The sequence below is a fragment of the Sceloporus occidentalis genome, unplaced genomic scaffold (genome assembly GCF_023333645.1).
Source record: "Sceloporus occidentalis isolate IW3139 unplaced genomic scaffold, rSceOcc1.0.p SCAF_3, whole genome shotgun sequence".
NCBI lineage: Eukaryota > Metazoa > Chordata > Lepidosauria > Squamata > Phrynosomatidae > Sceloporus > Sceloporus occidentalis.
In genome coordinates this window covers 233,465,857-233,483,915 of record NW_028316983.1, presented here as the reverse complement: position 1 = coordinate 233,483,915, position 18,059 = coordinate 233,465,857, and the positions used below count along the sequence as shown (strand labels likewise).

General features: G+C 40.1%; 1 protein-coding gene across 3 annotated transcripts in view; it reads right to left on the bottom strand.

Moving 5' to 3' along the window:
* Positions 1-16,180, bottom strand: part of LOC149317611 (zinc fingers and homeoboxes protein 2-like) — a 38,105-nt gene extending 21,925 nt beyond the window's left edge. For all 3 annotated transcript variants that reach the window (XR_016280651.1, XM_089517895.1, XM_089517899.1), the window contains exon 1: positions 15,954-16,180. The gene's annotated coding sequence lies outside the window, so the exon portion shown is untranslated. The remainder of the gene's footprint in view (positions 1-15,953) is intronic.
* Positions 16,181-18,059: the final 1,879 nt, after the last annotated feature.

Genomic DNA, 18,059 nt, shown 5'->3' with positions numbered 1-18,059 from the left:
AATAACTGGGTGCAAAGGCAACAAAATATCAAAAGTCAACAATAAAATATAATATAGATCTTTTAAATAACTTAGATTCACACTAGGGTTGCCACAATGAAAAATGCACAGGGCTCCAGTACCTTTAATGATTTTGTAGAAGAGGGAATTTGCTTGTTATGTAACCAGGAAACAATATATTTTTTAAAAAATTAAACATTAAATTTTAATTTAAAAAAACCTAAGACCTTTCCCCTCCCACGGAGCCCTGGTTAATACTTGATGGGAGACTACCAACAAATACTAGGTGCTGTAGGTTATGCTTCAGAAGAAGGAATTGGGAAACCATCTCTGAGTATTGTTTGCCTAAGAAAACCCTATGAAATTCATGGGATCACCATAAGTTGACAGGCAACTTGAAAGTACATAAACACACTGGTTCTCTGGAATTTTACCTAGCACCAACTTTTTGGTTGTTTTGGCATCAGACAAACACCAACAGTTCTGTTAGATCTTTTAAATAACTTAAATAAATCTGTGTTTTAACTCTGAGATTGTAGTGGGTTTTGTTTTCTGTCTCTGTATTTAAGCTGTTTCTAATGCTACAGTCTTAGGTCCTATTTTGCATTTCAACCATTGATTATGTATTTATTATAAGCCACTCAGGAAACGTTTTCTCATGCAGGTTGCATACAAATGCCCTTAATAAATAAAACAGCGCTCCTAGATTCTACATAAGCAGCTATGTCTCATGTTGCCTGGCAAAGCTGTGGAATCTCAATATCATTATTAATCAATGCTCCTTTGTGATTATATAACGAAGCAATTAAAATCACAGCTACTAAATGATAGGAGCTTTTTCAACATACTGTTCCATGTACTGATGTTAACAATGCAGCAAGACTGCTTTCTCTTTCTCCAAATTCTCTTGCAAGGCTATGCTATTCCTTGTTCAGTCTTTTTACTAACACAGGGCACTTAAGATGTTCTCGAAGGGTATGTGTGTCTATGCACATCCCCTTGTGTCACCTAAATCCTTTACCTGTCTGAGGACCAGGGTATATCTCAGAATCTATTCTGTGTCCCAGAATGACAATATCCACTAAACTGATCTGCCATGCCAGTCAGATGTCACTTTGCTAGAAGCAGCTGTCCCTGACCAATGAAACATGTGGAGTTACTGGGTAGTCTCTTGATTTAAAACAACTGCAAAAAAACTTGGAAATTCTGTTAAACCCTAAATTACAGAGTGGTAATCTTAGACTATACATAGCTCCAACCAAACACGCAGAGAGAAATTCCAGCGGTGCAGGCAGGATTCAAGAAAGGAAGAAGCACCAGGGACCACATTGCAAACATAAGATGGCTAATGAAGCGCTCCAAGGAATTTCAGAAAAAAATAAGCATGTGCTTTATAGACTGTAGCAAAGCATTTGACTATACAGTGGTACCCCGGGTTACGAAATTAATCCGTTCCGCGGAGCCCTTCGTAACCCGAAAGATTTCGCAACCCGAAAAAGCCATAGGCGCTAGCGCTAAAAGCCGCGATTTCGTGCGAAATAGCGCCGAAAAGCACCAAAATTTTTTTTCGTAAGCCGAAAAAAAACCCGTAACCCGGAACAGTTTTTTCCTATGGGATTTTTTCGTATCCCGGGAATTTCGTAAGGCGGTGCTTTCGTATCCCGGGGTACCACTGTATAGATAATGAGAACACACTCAAGGACATGGGGGTACCAACACATCTGATAGTCCTGATGAGAAATCTGTACCAAGGACAAGAGGCCACTGCAAGAACTGAATTCGAAGAAACAAAATGGTTCTCAATAGGTTTAAGGGGGCTGGCAAGGCTGTTCCTATCACTCTGTTTGTTCAACTTATATGCTGAAAACATTACAAGAAAAACAGAGTTAGAATCAGAAGAAGGAAGAGTGAAGACAGGGGGAAGAAACATCAACAACATAAGATATGCAGATGACACCATAATATCTGTGGAAAACAGCACAGACTTAGGATAGTTAATAAGGAAGGTTAAAGAGGAAAGTGCAAAGACAGGGTTAATGCCGGACTTAAAGAAAACAAAAATAATGACCACAGAAGAAATATATAAATTCAATCTAAACAATGAGGAAATTGTATCTATATCTGTCTATCTCCTGTTAATTATATTGGGAATCTCTACTCCAAAAACTAAGATTGTTTTCCTGAACATATGGATACCTGGAACTTAGGCTGCCATCCTGTCCAAGACTGGAAAATAAAAATAAAAAGAGAATTACAGATATTTGATGTTGTTGTTGTGTGCTTTGAAGCTTGATGACCCTATCATAGGGTTTTCTTGGCAAGATTTGTTCAGAGGAGGTTTGCCATTGCCTTCCCATGAAGCTGAGAGCATAAGACCTGCTCACGGTCAATCAGTGGGTTTCATGGCCAAGTGGGGAATCGAACCCTGGACTACCTTAGTTGAATTGATTCTGACTTGATTCAACATGAAGAAAATGAGGAGTAAAGATGAGAAGATTTCAGCCGGGTTTCATAAAACTCTCATCTTAAATCTCCACCCTTGAGTATTAATATATCAAAGAAGCAACAACTTTCAACTTTGAGAGTTGTTGTTTTTAAGATGTGAATTTGTGCTGCATTTGCCTTCTGGCTTTGGAAAGGAGATCCATTTCACCCATCTGATGAATTACAGTGATTCATCAGGGAGATTGACAGTTCAATGCCAAAAACCTTGGCTCTGAAACATTTCTTTGCCACTCTGCTCTTTGTAGACGCCAAACAGCGCTAACACACAACCTTGCCAGACACAGGATTTCCATTAAATATTAAAAAGGGTATTTGTTAAAATAACATTGCCATAGTAACTGGGGATGCCAGGTGCTGCTTCTGGGGCAGCTGTGGTGACTGATGACTCTCAGCATATTCAAACTGCCACCAAAGACCATCCAATTTCTCTTTCCACACCACCCTGGCCAAAATTTGCATCATCAGGACACGAAACATGCCAGCTGCTGAGTCAACAACAGGGAGCAGTAAGTAAAGATATTTTCTTATGTTTGCTGTTGATGCCTTCAAGTGTGCTACCCTATAGGGAAACTATCATGGAGTTTTCTTGGTAAGATTTGTTCAGAGGAGATTTGCCATTTCCTTCCCATGAGGCTGAGAGAGTGTGACTTGCCCTAGGTCACCCAGTGTGTTTCACGGCCAAGCTGGGAATCGAACTCTGATCTCCAGAGTTGTAGTCCAACACTTGAACCACTACACCACGTTGGCTCTCATTTTCTTATATAAGGAGAGCATTTATAGTTACCTGCAGGGTAGGATTAAGATATAATGAAATCCTATTCTATGCCAAATTGAAGTATTATTATTATTTTTTAAAGAAAAGGTTCAATTGACCAACCTACTATTTTGGAAAATACATCCAAAATATATTTTGTGGATTTAGGATGTTATTGTACTTTGGTGTATGGCCAACATGTCTACGGATACATGGATATGATTTCCGGATTTGAGGATAATGCATTTTAGCTGCAACAGGGGAATCCTAAAGAGGGAGCCAATGGACTGGGATTTACTTACACAGTTCCTAGATGTTTTCCAATTGCAACAGCACACAGGCTTCTTGAGAAATTAAACATTCGCTGCCTATTAAGAGTGCAGGAAATCAGGTGAATTTTTTCCAAGCACTGCGACTATGGTGAAATGTGGCAGAGACTGATATGATAAAGGAATCCTGCCTCTCACATCCTTAAATACTAAACACCGCTTCTTACATCCTTAATGAGAATATAGCTATCTATTGTGATAGCTACATCCTCTTTAATGGTAGTTAAACATTGAAAGTATCATAATTATGCACTCCTTATTGAAATTCACATCAGCGCCACAAAATCAAAGATAACATAAGCCTTTTGAAAAATCAACGATACACACGAGTGAGTCTGCTAACCAGTTAAGCAATGAAGGATAAAATTCACAGTATTCCATTATCAAATGTAATTTCTTGCCACCTTGTTTGGTTGTTTCAAATGGTGTGACTATGACAACTATGCCTGCGCTAATGGAATGCAATGACGTCTTGCTCAGTGAACAAAACATTTTGTAAAGTTGGATTTTTCTTTTATTTTTAAAGCACTTTTTAGAAATAAAAAAGCAGAAAGAAGAAAATGGCCTTTCATTTTCAAAAGCTGACCTAATCTCAGGAAATTATCATTATAGCAGGTATGAGAAATAGTCTCCTGGCCTTGATGGGTTTCCAACTGAATAGTGAAAAACTTTTCCATCTGTTAGCACCAAGACTGCTCCAATTTTACAAACAGATCTTAAAATCTAGCTCCCTCTCTTCATCATTAAATAATGCTTATATTATTCAGATAGAAACTACTTAAGATGACTTGTAGCTGTATTTACTGCCAAAGATACTTCTGCCAAGCATTATCTCAGCGGAGTGGACATTTATGCAACCAGCAAGTGCTAGTTTAGTGTTTTTGTTTACTTTTGTGCCCCAATAAAATTATTTGGTAACTTTCCAGTCTTGACTACCTGGTATATACCAAGTGGTAACAATGCCAATTAAATTAATTTCAAGTCCAGGTTATAATACTGTACAACAAAATGTGAAGTCAAAGAAGGTATTTGTGTGAATACAGTACAGTACTTGTGTGAGACACTGTAGATTGATGCAAGATTCTTTCCCAGGCTTAATGGCATTTAAAAAACAAAAAAACAAAAACCTTGAGATCCATCAGGTTTGAACCTGGGATTCCTTGTAGGGGGAACAAAACATATTTCTGAGTGAGCTGCCTCTTACTCAAAGCTCCTGCTCAACATATCATGTATATCACTGCATTCTCCAGTTAGTTATCAATGCATACAGAAAATGTATGCATATGGATAAAAAGTTATAAACAGGTCACAAAACAGATTAAGGCTGCAATCTTTATGCACTTAGCCTAGGAATAAACCCGCTGAATGCTATGCAGCTTACTTCTTGCATACCTTCCTTGTTGCAACAGCATCCCTGGTTTCCCCGCTGTTTCTTGTCACAATTCAAAGTGATGGTTATGGCCTGCAAAGCCCTATATAGCGCAGGTCCAAGTTATCTGAAAGATCTTTTGAGGAAGCTCTTCTTTCTGACGCAACACCTTCACAAGTATATAGGAGACGGTCTTCTTGGTGGTTGCTCCCAGGCTCTTGAACTCCCATCCTAGCCTGCATCCACACCACAGAAACAAGCCAGTTTGACACCACTTTAACTGCCATGGCTTAATGCTATGGAATTCTGGGATTTATAGTTTGTTATTGCACTAGAGCTTTCTGACAGAGAAGGCTAAAATGTCTCAGAAAGCTACAATTCCCAGAATTCTATAGCACTGAGCCATTGCAATTAAAGTGGTGCCAAACTGCTTGTTGTCCCCATTAGTTGGAAGGCGGAGCAGCCCTTCAGCCGGTGCCCCCCTCCCCGGAGCCCCTTTGGAAGGCTTTGGCCCTGACTGGACACTTTCCTTCCCTGCCACCAAGGAGGAGGAGCAGGAACCGGCAGGGATTGCCAGGCAGGATGGCAGGGCTCAGGCTCCTCCCGAGACCCCCATGGGGCACCGTGGGGCACAGACGAAGGGAGAGAGACCCCCGAGGAAACCATCCCCTGTGTCTTCCCCCCTCCTGGTGTAGCTCGCCGACTGGATTGTCACGATCAGGAAAACCCAGGGATTTTACGTTTGCCCCGCTTTATTTCAACTTTAATTGATCCAATGAGGATCTGAAACGGTTTCTAGTGGGAACGAGGGTCATATACCCTGCATCACGATTCGATGCAAATTGTAGTGGGAACGACCTCCCTAGTCTTATTTCTTGACTGCAGTCTCCTTCCTGATCAAAGTTTGATCCAAGGTACAGGAAATCTTTTAACTATTTTGATTTCCTCATTGTCTGGGTTGAATGTATGTAGTTCCTCCATCGTCATTATTTTTGTTTCCGTTATGTTCAACAACAAGCCTGTCTTTGCACTTTCTTCCTTGACCTTCCTTAGTAACTGTTTCACGTCTATGATGTTTTCTGCTAGTAGTATGGTGTCATCCACATATCTTAGATTGTTGATGTTCATGTTGATGATTTTGATGTATAGGCAGATAGGAGATAGCATTGTAAAATATGCAAGAGAGCACTATGTAAACCCTTTGGATTGCCTGATATTTCTTGTATTCTGCTTTATTTTCTCTCTGTTCTGGAGCCTCAGCTGAACCTACTGTTTCAATGAAATGAACAACACTTGATAGACACCACTTACATAAGACCTAGTGATTTCAAAGGTTCTACTCTAATTGATGGCCTAAATACTCTACAGGTACCAGATCCCATTTGATCTTGGAAGCTAAGCAAGAGCAGCCCAGGTTAGTATTTGGGTGGGAGAATGCCAATGAATACCAAGTATGCTATACTTCAGAGGAAGGAACTGGGAAAACTATTGCTGAGTATTCCTTACTTAAGAAAACTTTATGAAATTAATGGGGTCAACAGGTTACTTGAAAGTAGGCGCGCATGCACACAGAACACATTAATTGGGACTAACATTGGATTTAACCTAGAGTGAGCTGAAATAAAAGAAAAAGAAAAGAGACTACCAAAACAAAAAACAAAAAAGCAACTGTTGCAGTTGTGTGCCTTCAAGTCATTTCGAACTTATGGTGATACTAAGGGCGTCATGGGGTTTTCTTGGCAAGATTTGTTCACAGGAGGTTTGCTATTGTCTTCCCCTGAGGCTGAGAGTATGTGACTTGCTCAAGGTCACCTAGTGGGTTTCATGGCTGAGCTGGAAATCCAACCCTGTTCTCCAGAGTCATAGTCCACCACTCCAACCGCTATGCCACCAACATAGCCATCCCAAATTTTGTTTAGTGAGTTGCACAACTTTTTCTGGGCTCTGTCTAAATTATAGGCATGAAGAGAATTGCAGCTTTATCACTAAACAAACAGCAGGAGCTAATGTAACAGCAAAAGGGCAAACACTAGGAACAGGGAACACTGACTTTAAAATGAGAAATCACTTCACTTTTGTTGCCTCACAAAATTAAGCGTGTGCCTTTTTTTACTCACTGGAGTCACTGATGCGATGCATCCACATTACTCTCACGTTTGCAAGGAAATGGTGATGTCTATTCACATGTGCAAAGTCAAATGAGGTGCAGACAAAGAGAGCAACTTGTAAGATTTTGGCTTGGTGACATGATCTGTTTATTCCAGGAGTATTTTTTCCTTCTCTAAAAGTATGGGAAAGATCTGCTAGCAGCTGGTGAGACCCACCCAGGCCCTTTACACTACACAGTTATAGTGCTGTGATTCCATTTTAACTGCCATGGCTGCATCTGCCTATGAATTTAGGTAAGAGCATCCATCCTGATTTTTCCATCTTAAATGAAAACACTATTTATTCCAGGGACCTAAAGGAACCCCACAGTACAGCTGTTCAATGAATCGGGAGTCTAAGAAACCAGAAAGTGACAAGTTGGACCTCCAAAAAGATAATGATTAGCTGACAAATCATAAAAAAAACCCTCCGTTTAAAGAACTAGGGATGGAGAAACCATTCCTGTCTCATTTCACAAAGAATAAATCACTTCCACACATATCTTATCAAAACAAATCAGTTTAATAATCTTGCAAGTAAGGGAGTTTATCACATGGCTTAAAAACCCAACTTACCCCTGTCGCGTTGAAATCTCTGTTAGGATAAAGTCTGGTATTATCAGTCGCAAAACGCCATTAATGCCACCACCTGGGTGAATCATGGCTAACTTCCAGCTAAAAGCCACACTTAGCCAGCCTCTTTTCAAAACCGGGAAGCTCCTGGCTTTGCAAATCGGCCGGCTGAGCGTGGCTTCTAGCCGGATGTTAGCTGGGATTCTGCCAGGCAGTGGCATTCTGCGTCTGATAATACTTGAGTTTATCCCGAAAGAGAATTCAATACAGCAGGGGTAAGTTGGGGTTTTTAAGCCATGCGATAAACTCCTAAGTCTATGAAATTTACTAGTCCACTGCCTATTCATAGATTTTAGTGGTTTGCAATTTAAATAAGAAAAAAATCTGCACAATAGATTTTAAAGGGGCCTTGGACAAATTCATGGAAGATGATTCAGTGATTCCTGCCATGTGATTCATTGTTTCCTATCTGTGAGTCCTATTCAGTGATTCTTATCATGATAGACATAATTTCCTCCAGTAAATAATAAATATAACAACATAGTGAAGCCATCCATAATTCAGCAGTGGTCTGGTGATGCTTCAATACTACAGAATATCTTTCCTCCAAGGCAGAATCAATGAAAACAAAAGTACTGGGCTAGAAACACCAATGTGTTTTGGAAGAGTAAAGTTTTTGGTCCATATAGCTTCCAAAATCTATATAGGAATTCCAAGATCTGTAGTCTAAAAAGTAACTTTTCAAAGCTCTGATTAAAAGGTAACTTCCATATGTCTCTGAAGCACTCTCATCTTCCACGAGACTGTGCCTGACCTAAACTGCATTTTGTCTCTACCTGCGGCTCTGTGTTGTTAATAAATTTTTTGGAGTTTTCTGGTTGTGGAAGGCAGAAAAGATTGGATAACATCAACATGGAATAGAAGAGAGAGGCAACAAATTGTGAAGCAGACAGTAATTAAGACCAAAACAGCAACCTAACTAGGCCAGCGCTTGTGTTTACCTGGTCTTCAAGTATCAAACCAAGTAAGAGGACACCTTAGCCGTGAAAATATGCGACACTGTTAACAATGTTATGCGCTTACAAATTTACGATGCCACTGCAGGCATCTGACAAAGTAGACTGGACCAAGAAAACAGATGTTGTAATAAATGTGGTCATCTTAAGCTGCCAAAAGCCTCTACCCTGGTTTTACAGCAACCATTTCCACTCAGCTATACTCTCCAACTGTCCCAATTTGGCAGGGACAATTAATCCCGTCACCCAACTTTGTCAGTTCCTTTTAAAACGTCCCAGTTTCGCTCTCCTCCTCGCATTCCCTGCTCACATCTCAGATTACATGAACTGTTTCCATAAGCTTTACTGCAAATTAAGTGTCCTGTGCCCTGTCACTTGAGAGCAACCCCCATTGAATTTAGTGCGATTCCACTGCCAAAAATGGGGTAGGTGGTTATCTGCTCGTATTTGGTTCCAGGACCCTGGTGGACACCCAAATCCACAGATGCTCAAATTCCATTACATAAAATAGCACAGTAAAATGGTGTCCCTTACACAAAATGGCAAAATCAAGTTTTGCTTTTTGGAATGTATCTAGTGTTTGGAATATTTTCGGGTCATGGATGCTTGAATCTGTGGATAAAGAATACAGGGGGTTGACTGTATTACTTTCACAGCAATAGGGTAAACCTTCTTTAATAGAGGAGTTACAACAGAGGAGGCCAACTGCAACCATCCAGATGTTTTTGAGCCACAACTCCCATAATCCTTCATCACTGTCAGTGCTGGCTATGGCTGATGGGCTTTGTAGGCAAAAAAAAAAAAAAAAGAAAGAAAATCTGCAAGGCCACAATTCCCTCCCCTTGTTTATCCAAAAAGTGGACAGCTTTGCTCTCTATCTCAAACTGACATAATTCAGGACTATCTAATGATTCTGAGTTCAACTTTAGGACAGAGAGAAGACAATATGGGTTTCTTAGGAACTCCTGCTAGATCTTTCAATTGACTGTAGGAAAAGACACGCTTCAACACATTAAAATGGCACTACCTCATTTTTTGATTTGATTCGTGGTGCTTTTACCAAAAAGTTAGCATACGCTGTTCTAAATCCTGTTTTCCTTAGGCTCTCTCTTTCCTTACCCTTCCTCTGTTCCTTTCACCACTACTTATATACGTGTACAAAAGATATCACATTTCCTTTTGACACTGTGGCTGGAATCCTATGTCATAAATACATGTAAGTTCATTTAGGAGCCAGTGCAGTGTAGTGGTTTGAGCACTGGACTATTCTCCCAGCCTCAGAGGAAAGCAAAGTCAAATTCCCTCTGAAAAAATGCCAACAAAATCCTGTGATTTTTTGGTGGGTTTTTCGGGCTATGTGGCCATGTTCTAGTAGAGTTTCTCTCTGATGTTTTGCCAACATCTGTGGCTGGCATCTGCATTTTTTGAAGATGCCAGCCACAGATGCTGGCAAAACGTCAAGGAAGAAACTCTTCTAGGACATGGCCACATGGCTTGAAACCCCCACAAAAAAACTATGGATGCTGGCCATGAAAGCCTTCGACTCCAAAACCCTGTGATATGGTGATCCTAAGGACATTATCACACCAGGGCCAATTCCACCACAACTGCACAGTGCTATAGCAATCCACAGTTTCGCACCATCACGCAATAGCGCTATAATAACAAAATAAAAATGAAACAAACACGCAATCACGCTCCACATACAAAACCAGTTCTGTTACTGTATCATTAACAGATCGTGATTAGATGTATTACACATGCGTCCTTATTATGCTACTGTGCATGCTTGAAAAATGTGGTTCCATCCCAAACACAACAAAATAAAATATCCACATATAAGAACATAATATCTATCCAGTTCAAATAAAATAGTGCACTATACCTGAAAATAAGAGAGAAATCTACTCCATGATCGTAGTAATGAGAACGAATTGCCTGTATTGAAGTGCACTCTGGAAAAAGGTCCCCGATAGCGAACCCTGATAGCATAAACGTACTGTTATTACTTTCCGCACTTTTGCAGTACTGCTTCATTTGTGCTACTGGCAAACCATTGACAGGGTTTTCCTGCGAATGAGTAGTTAAAAGCGATCACAGGTTATTCACAGGACAACTTTAGGATGAGCGCGACATTGTGTGAAAATCTTATCGCAACTGTGCTATAATGATGGGAACATTACATTTTTCTCCCATTTTTTCTCCCATGTGATAATCTCCTAAACCATAAATAACTTGAAGGCACACAACAAGCATATCATGGTATCTCAGGGCAGTAGGCAAGTCAAATCATTGTAAAGAGCTGAAAACAATTTAGACTTCAAAGCAATCAAAGATCATCTAAGCAGACTGAAAGCATGTTGAACAGTTTAACAAGTTAAAATGGGTTTAAAATGTTAAAAAATTAAAGTTATGTACATATCCATTTTGGAATAAATCTGGACTCAAAAGATTTTAATAAAGATGTTTTCTTTTCCCCTACACTCTTTGAACTAAGAACTGACCTTGGAGTTGCAAAGCATGTACTCTAGCCTGGAAAAATGACTTTTGCATGCTAAGCTGGAGGATTCTGGAAGCTGTGATCCAAAAATGTCCCTTTTTCAAGCCTTGGTTCTACAGCAGGCCTACAGATCCCTCCTAAAAGCATCAAAAACTCTTACTGTAGGTCTACACAACTTTTGAACGTCTCACAAGCCTGAAAAACACAGGCAGTCAACGAAGCATTAACCAATAAATTATAAATAAATGCTCAAATGTTCCCACTTACGCTAACTGTCCAGACTAATTAATTAATTAATTAATTCTGTCCCTTTCTCCTGGGATGAGACCCATGGAAGTTCATATCAAGATAAGAAAAGTACATTAAAAACCTATTCGATACAAAAGTTAGCAAAGCATTAAATAATCAGTTCCATTAAAAACAACAACACTAAATTGCAACCATTAAAAAACCTTAAAACATAGTAAGAAGATAAGAACATGCTATATACTCCATTAAAAAGCTCCTACTAGCCAATGTGGCGCTGTGGTTTGAGTGTTGGACTTTGACACTGGAGACCAGGGTTCAATTCCCACCTCAGCCATAAAACCCACTGGGTGACCTTGGGCAAGTCACACTCTCTCAGCCTGAGAGGATGGCAATGACAAACCCCTTCTGAAGAAATCTTGCCAAGAAAACCCCTTCACTTTGAAGTTTCTATAAGTCAGAAATGGCTTGAAGGCACACCACACACCCCAAGGCTATATGGGAAGGCCTAGATGCTCTCACATTCTCCGATGTAATTGTGTGGTAAGCCAGAAGTGAGTTAGAAACACACAACAAGAAAAAACTCCTTCTGCCAACAATAACTTAAATGCCACAGGGCTGGCTAAATAAAAATATATTTGTCTGCCAGCAAAAAGAAAATAGATCCCGCAAGTTGGACCGGCCAGTGAGAAAACTCTCTCTCTTATACCTGTGATAGTGGCAGGACATAGAAAAAGCCTTCCCCAGATGATCTTAAAAGTCAGGAAGGCTTATAGACATGCCCTAATGCAACATTACTCAAAATGCTGGTCCCTGGACTGGTGCTGGTCCACAAGCTATTGGCTGCTGGCCTAAAGCAAGCTTTCAAGAAAGAAATATACAGTTGGACACAAATATGGTGCCAGTCTCTGGCACAATGGGAAAGAAACACTGGCAGTTTGCAATAGCCCTTACATATCTCCAGCAGGGTATTCCAAACTGCCAGGGTTTATTTCCCATTGCCCTATCCCCAGCAGGACAGCCAGCAAGGCATAGTGGTTTGAACGCTGGACTACAACTCTGGAGACCAGGGTTCGATTCCTTGCTTGGCCATGAAACCTACTGGGTGACCTTGGGCAAGTTGCATGCTCTCAGCCTCAGGATGGCAATGGGAAGCCTCCTCTGAACAAATTTTTCCAAAAAAACTTCATTACTTTAGGGTCGCCATAAGTCAGAAATGACTTGAAGGCACGCAGCAACAACAATGGCATCTAATGAACTGGAGGCTAACCTGCAAAACACTGGCTGGAATTGGGTTGTGACTTTATACTGATGAAACTGCCTTTTTTTTTTACACAGGTGGACTTCCTTGGATGTTGTACAAGGTTTGCATTCCAGTCAGGTTGGTGCAAGCCTGTGATGCTAGAGTAAATCACCTTACAAGCCAAGCAGCATTGTCTAGGCGACTTCATAAGTGGTGTGTGGAGAACTGAACAATTATCGTGCAGTTGTGGCTCCTGCAGACTGAAAGGTTGTACACTGGTGCAACAAGCGTACTACAGTTAACAAAGCTTCTGACAGTAAAGCTCCTTTCTATGCCTGCCCAGTCTCATATTGTCTTCTGCCTCCTCTGGCTGACTGGAAGTTTGTTCAGCAGCATCAGCATTATGAGGATCGTGAAGAAGAGCTGGAGAAACAGACTTTCAGTGTCAGGTTGCAGCAACATGTCTGCAATAAACAGTGCAATCAATAAAGCTTTGACTGGGAAAAACTAGGATTCTCGCCTACTTTATCCTACTCTAGACATATGGGCCTGCAGGCAACAGACAAGGTAAACAGCAAATGAAGAGAAAAACAAGAACAAGGAAGAGCATATAAACCTGCCTGCCTGGCAACCCCATGCATTTCTGAAAGACAGAAATATAGGTCTGGCTGCCAAAATATAAATCATAAAAAGCGGATGCCGGTAAAAGAAAATAATAATAATAATAATAATAATAATAATAATAATAATAATAATTTATTTTTTATTTATATGCTGCCTCTCCTGCAGGATTGGATGCATTTTAGAAGAAACCTTCATGTTGTAACTAGTAGTTTTAAAACATTTTTGGTTTACTTGTGTAAGGTTTACCTAACCTGGTTGTTTCATTTCACACACGCATAGCTTTAGGGGGGAAAGTTTGCTGAAACATGTTGAACTCATCTTATGGTATAGGAGCTTATCGCTATTTTCCCATGTAATTTCTGTTGCTGGTATGAAATTACATCAAAAGCAACAATTACTTTGTTCCCTGGGGCATTTTGTTGTCCTGTGCTTTCAAGTAGTTTCTGATTTATGCTGACCCTAAGGAGTAAAGACAAGAGGAACATACGAAGGAATATGAACAATCTACAATATGTGGATGACACCATACTACTAGCAGAAAACATCAAGAACTTGGAACAACTATTAAGGGAGGTTAAAGAAGAAAGGACAAAGGCAGGCTTAATGCTGAACATAAAGAAAACAAAAATAATGACCACGGAGGAATTACCTCAATTCAACCCAAACAATGAGGAAATCGAAATTGTAAAAGAGTTCCTGTACCTTGGATCAAACATTGATCAGGAAGGAGACTGCAGTCAAGAAGTTTATCAGACAAGGGAAATTGGAAGTATAATCCAATGGCCATCTGAACGCAATCATGGGGCTTAACGTTATTGCGTGATTGACTACCACAAGCAATTTCGGGCAATGGCAAGCTATTTTCGGGCAATGGGAAGCCAGTTCAAACGCAATTCGAATTCACATAAATTCGGTGAACTAAGAGAAGACTAAGAATGGGAAGGGCAGCTATGAAGGAACTAGACAAGATCATAATGAGTAAAGATATACAACAGCACTAAAATCAGAATCCTCCAAGCCACTGTCAAAAGTCAAACAGGAAATAATGCAGGGATGCCAGACCTCACATGGCTTTGATGCCAACAGTCAGGTGGAATTCCTCCTCAGCAAAGGAACACCTCTCCTTTCCCCATCCTTCCTTTCTCTCTTTCCCTGGAGAGACAGGCCAGGCTCTGATCCACAGGGCAATAAAACGTGATAGTGGAGGAAAAAGAAGAAATGCAAATGAATAGAGGGAAAGGAAAGGTGGGAAGCTCTTAACCTGGAAGCCTTTCCAAAAAAGGATGGATGGAGGGGAGGACCAGAAAGCATCCCATCTGACTTTTTCTTCTTCCCCCCCCCAAGAGAAGCAAACCAGAAGTGGAAACCAACCACGGTTAGGAGTGAATTCTTCTTTGGATTTGGAGACTTACAATATGTTGGTTTGGCGAATGAGTGCCCCTTGGTGCAATGGGCCACCGACTCTTAGGAAAGCCCATTTTCCCCATCAGATGCATTTAAAATAAAATTAAAAACCTTGCATTTCCAAATATTGTAAGGTGGGGGTGGAAAAAACATGGAGGTCATGTGTGTGTGATAGGCAAAACCATTATTAAAACCCTATATTAATGAGGAGAGGAAGGAAGCAACATTGCCTGAGTGCTTCTTCTTCTTCTTCTTCTCCCATTGCAGTAGGGTGCATTTGTGTGCATAGGAATTTGCAACCCAACACAGCATGCAACCACACTGAAGAGAAACCCTCAAATATGGGGTGTTGGTTGCTTCTTTTTCCAATCCATGCCAGTTTGGATACCCCCCTCCTATCCCCCCCCCTCTTTTTTGGAAGCTATGGCCTTTGCAAGGTGTGCATAGAGAAAGGGAGGCTTTGGAAAGGGAGGTCTGTTTTCCCTCCCCTCCCAAGCCTTTTACGTTTTTGCGAGATCGCCTTCCTCCTCTGTCTCTCTACGTAACGCCTTCTCCACAACCGACGCCATATTTTTGTGTGGCTGATGATGATGTTGTCGGCAGCAGCAGAGAAACGTAGGAGCCACTGGGAGGTGGGGGTTTATTTTGCAAAAATCAAACAAAATAAAAATCCCAACCCAAACAAAGCTCTTCCAAACAAACCAGGATCCCTCTCCTCTCTCCTTCAACCACCCCTTTGCAAAAATAAAAATGCATCACTCTAGAAAAACATCAACCCTTTGCTCACTCCATACATACATATATATATCTATATGTATTTCTGGAAATATTCTAATTATTTTTGTGGGGTTTTTTATTTGCTATTTTCCTCCTCTGCAAAGAGTGGGAAGGAGGAAAAAGTTTGGAGTTGGCAGTCTCAAAAGCAAGACCTCAAAGTCTTATAATGTGGAGCTTCTTCCAAAAAGCTGGTATTTATTTATTTGTCAATAAAGTAATTATAATAATATTTATACTTCCTTTTTTTTTTTTTTAGAAAAAGTCTTTTTAAAATAAATAGGGAAAAAGGGATCGTGTGTGTGGCTTTGGAATGAAGAAAAGGAAAAGCCAGGAGGGAGTAAACAGAGAGAGAGAGAGAGAGAGAGGAAGCGGAAGAGGGGAGGGCGAAGTTTGTTTGGGCTCCTCTTCTTCTGCTGCTTCTTCTGCCGCTGCTGCCTGCTTCCCTTGTGGTTCCCTTTCATCTTACCTGGGATCAAAGGCTTTGGAACTTTCCCCGGGAACCCCCCCGGCGTTCTAGAACGTTGGCGACCCCCGCGTTCCATCCCCTGCTGCTGCTGCTGCTGCTGCTCCACGTGGCTCTTTGGAAAGGCGGCTCTCTCCTTATCGCTGGAAGAAGATAACATAAAATAATAACAACAACAATAATAATAATAATAGCCCCTCTCCGTCTTTCTCCGATTCGGGGGAGGCGATCGACGCCAAAGCCCACGTGATCTCTGACGTCAGCTTGCGTATTTGCATACGGTACAAACCCCAGCCTTCTTGCTTTCCTTTCTTTCTTTCTTTCTTTCTTTCTTTCTTTCTTTCTTTCTTTCTTTCTTTCTCCTGGTTTTTCGGTACAAAGTTTTATTATTATTATTATTATTATTATTATTATTATTCTTACTTAATCTTCCTTCTCTGACCGGAGGGGAGAGTCCCACCCTGAGGGGGGTCCACACTTGAGAGGCCCTTCAAAGGCAGCCCACTTTAATGGGGAAACATTAAGTCAGATCCTTCCTTAGACTTTCCACCTGTAATTTATTTTCATTTTCATTTCATTTATATTTTATTTTATCATTTTATTCTACTTTTATTTTATTTTATTCATTTTATTTTTTATTTTCATTTTCATTTTCAATTCATCTTATTTATATTTATATTTTATTTTATTTATTTTTATTTTCAATTCATTTTATTTATATTTTATTTTATTCAAGTTATTTTCATTTTAATTTCATTTATATTTTATTTTATTTTATTCATTTATTTTATTTTATTTTTATTTTATTTTATTCACCTTTATTTTATTTTATTTCATTTATATTTTATTTTACTTTATTCATTTTATTTTATTTTTATTTTTATTTTATTCATTTTCATTTCATTTATATTTTATTTTATTCATTTTATCCAATTTTCATTGTATTCATTTTCATTTTATTTATATTATATTATATTAGATTATATTAATTCTATTTAACTTCCATTTCCATTTCATTTTCCCTCCTGGATGGGAAAGTTCAACCTTCCTTTCCTCCAGACCTGAGATGCCCTTCAAAGGATGATTAGATCATCTCCTTCCTTAGTCTTTCCACTCAGGATTTATTTTCATTTGCATTTTCTTTTAGGGTTGCTACAAGTCAACATATGGCATGAAGGCACAGACAGACAGACAGCAGTGTGGCATAGTGGTTTGAGTATTGAACTGTGGTGACTCTGGAGACCAGGGTTCGAATCTCCACTGGAGCATGCAAACCCACTTGCGCAAGTCGCACTCTCTCAGCCTCAGAGGATGGCAAGGGCAACCCCGCTCTGAACAAACCTTGCCAAGAAAACTCATCCATAGGTCCACCTTGCTGTTGTTGTTGTTGCTGTTATTGTGTGCTTTCAAGTCATTTCTGATTTCTGGCAACCCTCAGGCAGAGTGACCAGGCGTCCTCCTTTTCCTGAACACGTCCTCCATTTCAACCTTCCGGGAGGAATTCCAAAACATCCTCCATTTTGAGCAGGACTAAGTAGCATGGATTTACATTTCGATGAGTGTTTTTAGCTTTTTCTGTGGTCACGTCCTCCGTGTTTTCCTCAAAGGTCCTACATTTTTCAGGGCTTTGTCCTCCTTTGTGGTGAGGACACCCTGCCCTAGGATGACCCTATCACAGGGTTTTCTTGGCCAGTTTTTTCCAGAGGGGGTTTGCCCTGGCCATCCTTTGGGGCTGAGAGAGTGTGACTTGCCCAAGTGGGTTTCATGAGTGAGCCAGGATTCGAACCCAGAGCCACTGCCCAGTGCTCAAACCACTACAACATTAGAGTTGCCATAAGTCGGAAATGACTTGAAGGTATGCAACAACAAGACGACTGTGATGTTTGCTCCTTGATTTCCTTTCTATGGTGATTTTACATAGCTGTCACATTATATAAATATTTCTTTTCTTGCAATACATAAAAATCCTCCACAATCGCTGCAATTTCAGTTTTGTGTGTCTGTCATAGTTCGACTTCCTCCTGGTGTTTCCTTAACTTTCTGAAAGCATAATCTATTGTTATTTTCTTGTCACTCCATTACATCTGATTTTTATTAACGTCTTACCTG